Below are 5,946 nucleotides of genomic sequence, written 5' to 3' on the forward strand. Positions count from 1 at the left end.
GGCTTATACTATAGTAAAGGAAGTTTGCAAGTCAGCAAATTTATAAATCCTTTAGGCTACCTGATTTTGAATAACATGTAATAAAATTGAGTATACTTTAATAACAAGAAGATCTCTACATTTGGAATTGGAGGCTTATTTAGTTCTCTACCCGTAGCGCTTCATCAGTATTTTTCACAAAGTTTTAATCTAGCATGAGAGGGAGGAGTTTGGGTGGGAGGAAGGGAAGGAAGGAAGGAAGGAAGGAAGGAAGGAAGGAAGGAAGGAAGGAAGGAAGGAAGGAAGGAAGGAAGGGAGGAAGGGAGGGAGGGAGGGAGGAGGGAGGGAAGGTCCATACCTAACACCTTTCATCAATACGACTCACTTTATCATTAATGACATAAAAGTCGTCCCATATGCTCCTTGCGGACTAGCCCTCTTTCTGAGGCTGGTATTCTACTTTCCTCTCTCACTGTCAAATTAGGCTAGTGGGAAGTTTTGCTAACTCGAGATGTTTGAAAACTACCCAGTATTAATATTCAGTCTCTACTGATTCTTTATCTTGTTCAATAGCTGTTCTATTTCAAACACTTTATCCTTGTTCCCTTTACTACATTAAATCACATCTTCAAAATTTCAATTACAAGTTCCTGTGAGTGGTTTAAACGTGGGCTTTGTTGTTTATGAGGGCACTGGAACTCATCAACTGTCCTGAAGTCAGTATGAGGAGCACATTATTCTTCACCCAGCGTCTTGTGAGGCTTTGGCTTAGTGTAGAATTATGGTTTATCTGCAAAATCTTTTTCTTTCCTAGTATATTTTTCATGTTGTGAAACTGAATCATTTTTCTATTCTACTATGAAGTACTAAAGTAACTTATATCTTGTTGCAAAGAAAGAAAATCAACTTACCTTTTGAAGGAGTTCAAGTTTCTATTGAGTGTAAACGATTATATGCAGTTTTGCAACTGGATGTGACAATAGAGAGAAAATGATCAATGTTTCTTTCCAAGGTGATTTACTCTTTCCCAAAAAGCAAGGTATATTTAGTGATTACTTGGGGAAGAAGGGCATTTTTTCACTTAACATTTCCCTCAACCCTGATATTTTCTTACTTTTTTCTGTTTATTATTTGAAATCTCCCCCTTATTTCAACAGCTATTTGAAGAATGCAACCCAACAATTCAGTCAGTGTTACTAAATATCCGCCTTCCGGGAACTTATAAGCTAGCAGAAGAAAGATGCAAAAACAGCTCTTACAACACAGTGAGATAAGACAAAGAGCGGGAACATCCGAGTGCATCTGCCGTGATTACAGCGGTCAGCACCCAGGAGAGACATCAAAACACGGGTGACCTGAGCTACGCTGGCTCTTGAAGGGTGGACAGAGATTCACCCCCTGTCAGAGGAGAAGAGAGGACGGGTTTCAGACAAAGAGAGCCTGTGAGAAACTCCAGAGGTGAAAAAATAAGAGAAGTTTCCTCTTTAGGATTCCCAGTTACTCTGACATTTTGGTAAAAGGTTCTACATACAAAACTGGTTTTCTAATAATGTTAAATATAAAACAATCCTTCCAATAAACTAAGTAAGGTTTAAACCTTCATAAGTGAAATACCTTTCAGTAAGCATACCTTCAAATAGGTATACCTTCATACCTTTATGACAAAAAATTACATATGTGTATATATATTCAAGTGCATCTTATGAATGCAGTTTTCTATACATGGTCAGTCTACAGGGTCCATGAAAGAATAATTAGGGAGCATGCAGTAAACTTCAGTGTGATGAACACAGCATTAAAAAAAAAAAGCAGTATAGGCAAATTCTTGTGGAGTTAGTTGGGGGAAAAAAACTAGCTTTGTTTTTACCCCAAGTAATCTGCAGTCAGGTTGGACAGCAGGGCTATTACCCTGTTGATGACTTTATTTTCTAGAAGAAAATAGGTAATTAGGTGTTCCTTTTGCTTTTATTAGGATAGACACAATTGGGAATTTCTGCATTTATTTTCATAGGAAATTTCACCTTGTGGCACTCTGTACTATTGCAATGGAGATTTGATGATAAAGAAATGAATTAGAAACACAGGCTAAATACTCCTGGAAATAAATGCATGCACTCTACTGCCACTGAGTGATCGCAAGGGTGACCTCTTAGGGCACAAGGGCCCCAGTTCACACTGCATGACATACAGCGTGTGGCAAAAGTAGGTTTCCAGCTGTGAGTGTGCGAAACAGAGTTTATTCTTGAATTGTTAATTAGTAATAATATTCATTGCTAATCACTCATTAATTATTGCATTATTTTGCATACGAACAACGATGAACCCACTTTTGCCCCACCCTGTGTGTTGGCAGTGGTCCATGATCATGAAATTTGCATTTCATTTCCATCCATTTCCTCTATGAACTTGGGGGTGAAGGAGTGCTTGCACTTCAAAAATATGTGCCTTTTGCTTTTTATTAGGAAAATTTCAAGTATATATAGGGAAAAGGGGGATTATTAGCCACATGGCCAAACTTGTATCACCTGTAACCCCACTCAGTACCTTCCCATTCCAGGTCATCTGTGAAGCAAACCCCACGTACATCGGAGCCTTCCCTCTGCAAACGTGTTAGCATCTATCTCTAAAAAAGCTCTTTTAAAAATAAACCACACTATTATCAAAAGGTGTTTTTAAAGTATTGTAGACTAACTTTAATATGACTTTTATAGTTCAGGTTTTATATAATCAATAAATAGCATCCAGAAACATATATCTTTTCTTTTTTTCATGAACTAAAAGGAACTCATTAGCCAAACATACCTTCAATGACAAAATATTTGTGTAGTATATATGTGTGTGTATGTGTGTGTGTGGAGAGAGAGAGTATATACACAGGGAGAGAAAGAGCATAGTATAGTAATTATGTGTGCATGTGTATTCATTACCTCTTTACTTAAAATGTATCCTGAACAACAAAGAGTAACATGTATTTTTCCCCCAGTAGGCCTCAGGACAGGTTGGCAGAGTTGGTGTATTACTCACAGTGCAGAAACCAGAATGCTCCCAGGGAGTGCCAGGAAAATGGAGGATCTCAGATAAAAGTTGCCTCCTGATGCCCCTGGACACTAGAGGCTAAGAGGCCCAACCCTAGAAAAAAATTCATTCTAAGCTTGGTGCAAAATGTGTAGAGCTGCTCTCTTGAAGGAACCAAATGGGACTGAACTAAAGAACAAAGGACTTGTGGCAGACTCTGGCCAGCAGAGTCCACCTGCTGTGACTGAAGATAAGAATAAATGCACAGGCTGCAGCAACCCTGTGGAGATAAAGGGGACGGCCTGGCCACTCTCTCAAGGGGAAAGTGCCTCGACCCTTGCCTAGACAGGATTTTATTGTTTCTCTCAGTCTTACATCAAAGAAAGATTTATTATCTATTACATAGAATATTATTGTCTACATTTTTAGGTACAATCAAGGAGATGAAGAAAACATGCAGAAGGGAAAGGTGACAAGCTGATTAGCTCTGTCCTTGGGAAAATTCACACAGGCTTTGGAAATGACCTTGAAGATAGACAATATACATGTATTGTTTTAGACCAGAGTGATGGAGTTTTAGCAAGAGCAAAACGTAACAGTCTGTATGCATTTTCTAGGCCTGATTCCCACGGGAAAACTTGGTTTGAAGGTCTGGCTCCTGCCCACCACCTCGCTTCTGTAGGTTTTCCATAGAGAACTGAGTCACATTTGCCAGGCCAAAACAAGCTCGTCCCCTACAAGGACTGGTCCCCCAAAGTGTTGAATTTATTCGAGTGCTACAGGCCAAATTTATGCCTGCTGCACGCGCGGACACATATTGGGTTAAAGTTAGAACAGTGTCTCTGGTAGAAGGAACTCCTCCCCTCCCTCTCCTGCACCCTCCAGCTTGGGCCCCACACTCACAAGGGCTGTGAAACACTGGCCTAAGATGTAAATGCTTCCTCCCGGAGAGTTGTGACTGTGCATGGATGATAAATGTGTGCATCAGATCATATTGATAACAAATCCATATACTTTGGCGATTTTAACTCAACATTAAGTCAACTATTTTGAAAAATGTAGTATTCTCACCTTGTAAATTAATACTTTGGAGCATTAAAATAGGCTGAGTGTTCAAATAAGAGTCCTCTCAGCCCTGCATTGTGGTTGCCAGGGAGCTATGATAGAAACTGTACCAATCTATAAACTGCTCTTTGTACAGACACAGTTTCATACCCCTAGACCATCCGTAGGTCTACAGATGAAACCATTGTAATGGTTTGTTAAGTTCTCCTATGGATTTCAAATCTTGGCAATGAGAAAATACAGTATGTGACATCATTAAAAATGGCCACTTATAGGAAGTAGTTTTTAAAACAACTGCTAGAGACAAATAGGAGCCAGAAGGTGCAGAAGTGAGTTAAATGAATCTTGATGTGATGGGAGTCAGTGATTTGCCAGAAGAAGGCTAGCAAGAAGAGAGGGAACAGAGCTCTGTGTGCTATCCCTCTCCCAACCAGATGAACGTCTCATTGGAAAGCAGGTATCATGGTGTCTTATATCAAGATTATTACATGGTTCCATCTCTGACTTTCTTTACTATCAGCTATAAAGATCATGAAAGTACCAGAAATAAGATTTTGAAAATGCCACCAAAAAGGCATTGTAGTTTGGTGAAATAAATGTTAGATGAAGAACCGAGAGATCTGACATCAGGCCTGACATTGATTCTTCCCCCATCACAGTAACTTTTTCCTGGCGGGAGAATTTCAGGCAGCTGTTAGGACTATGTGCAAACCTCTCTCTTTGGCCTGTGCTCCTTGCTCCACTGAGTCTCCTGCTGGGCTTTTCCATCTGCTTTTTCTATCCACAGAGCTCTACCAGAGTAGCCAGTTTTACATGTATCTGAATCTCCTCCTTGCAAAGAAACAGGTGAGCCCATTAAGGGTGACATCTGTTTGGGTCTTCATTTACTCATTTATCAGTATTTACTCAATTGAGCATCTACTATGTGCCAGGAACTCTGTTAGGTGCTAGGAAGGCAGAAATAAACAAGATAGACACAGTTTCTCTTTAATGTGGATTAAAGTTGAACAAGGAAGGCAATTTAAATGTGATGTCTCCTGCAAAATACAAAATATAAAATATAACAGGGGAGCTTGTTATAATTACAGGTGCTACCAAGAAAATAATATAAAGAAAAACACAGACCAGTGCTTTTGAAACTAAAGTTGCAACTCATTAGTGGAGCATGAAATCAATTTAAAGAGACAAGAACAGCATGCTTTTATTTAATGGAATGAATCGAGATAGAAAGAAATTGAAAAGGAAATATCAGAGTGTATCATACAATAAAAGGAAGTACTGCTTCAAGAATTAACACATAGAGAAATGCTGGGATGTATTTTTTTGAAAATGTATTTCTTCCTGTGAGTCATGGTAGAAAAAACACACTTTAGAGACTATAGCAGATATTTTTTGTCATTGCCTGCTCCATCCACAGCTACTTTGATAGAACCTCACACACCCAACTCTACATGACCTGACTCCACAATTTTTTCCTTTTTTTACTATTGTTCAAGTACAGTTGCCTCCATTTTCCCCATCACCACTCTTCCCCTCCGCACCTACTTCAATCCTTCCATGTGTCCTTTATAAATATTTCTTGATGACTCTTCCCCTTATTTCCCCCTTTATCTCCTTTCCCCCTCCCCTCTGGTTACTGTCAGTCTGTTCTTTATTTCAATGTCTCTGGTTATATTTTGCTTGCTTGTTTGTTTTGTTAATTAGGTTCCACTTATAGGTGAGATCATATAGTATTTCACTTAGCATAATGCTCCCCAGTTCCATCCATGCTGTTGCAAAGGGTAGGAGCTCCTTCTTTCTTTCTGCTGCATAGAATTCCATTGTGTAAATGTACCATAGTTTTTTGATCCATTCATTTACTGATGGGCACTTAGGTTGCTTCCAGCA

Source organism: Sturnira hondurensis, unplaced genomic scaffold, assembly GCF_014824575.4.
Source record: "Sturnira hondurensis isolate 20B ecotype Veracruz unplaced genomic scaffold, ASM1482457v3 Scaffold0004136, whole genome shotgun sequence".
Lineage (NCBI taxonomy): Eukaryota > Metazoa > Chordata > Mammalia > Chiroptera > Phyllostomidae > Sturnira > Sturnira hondurensis.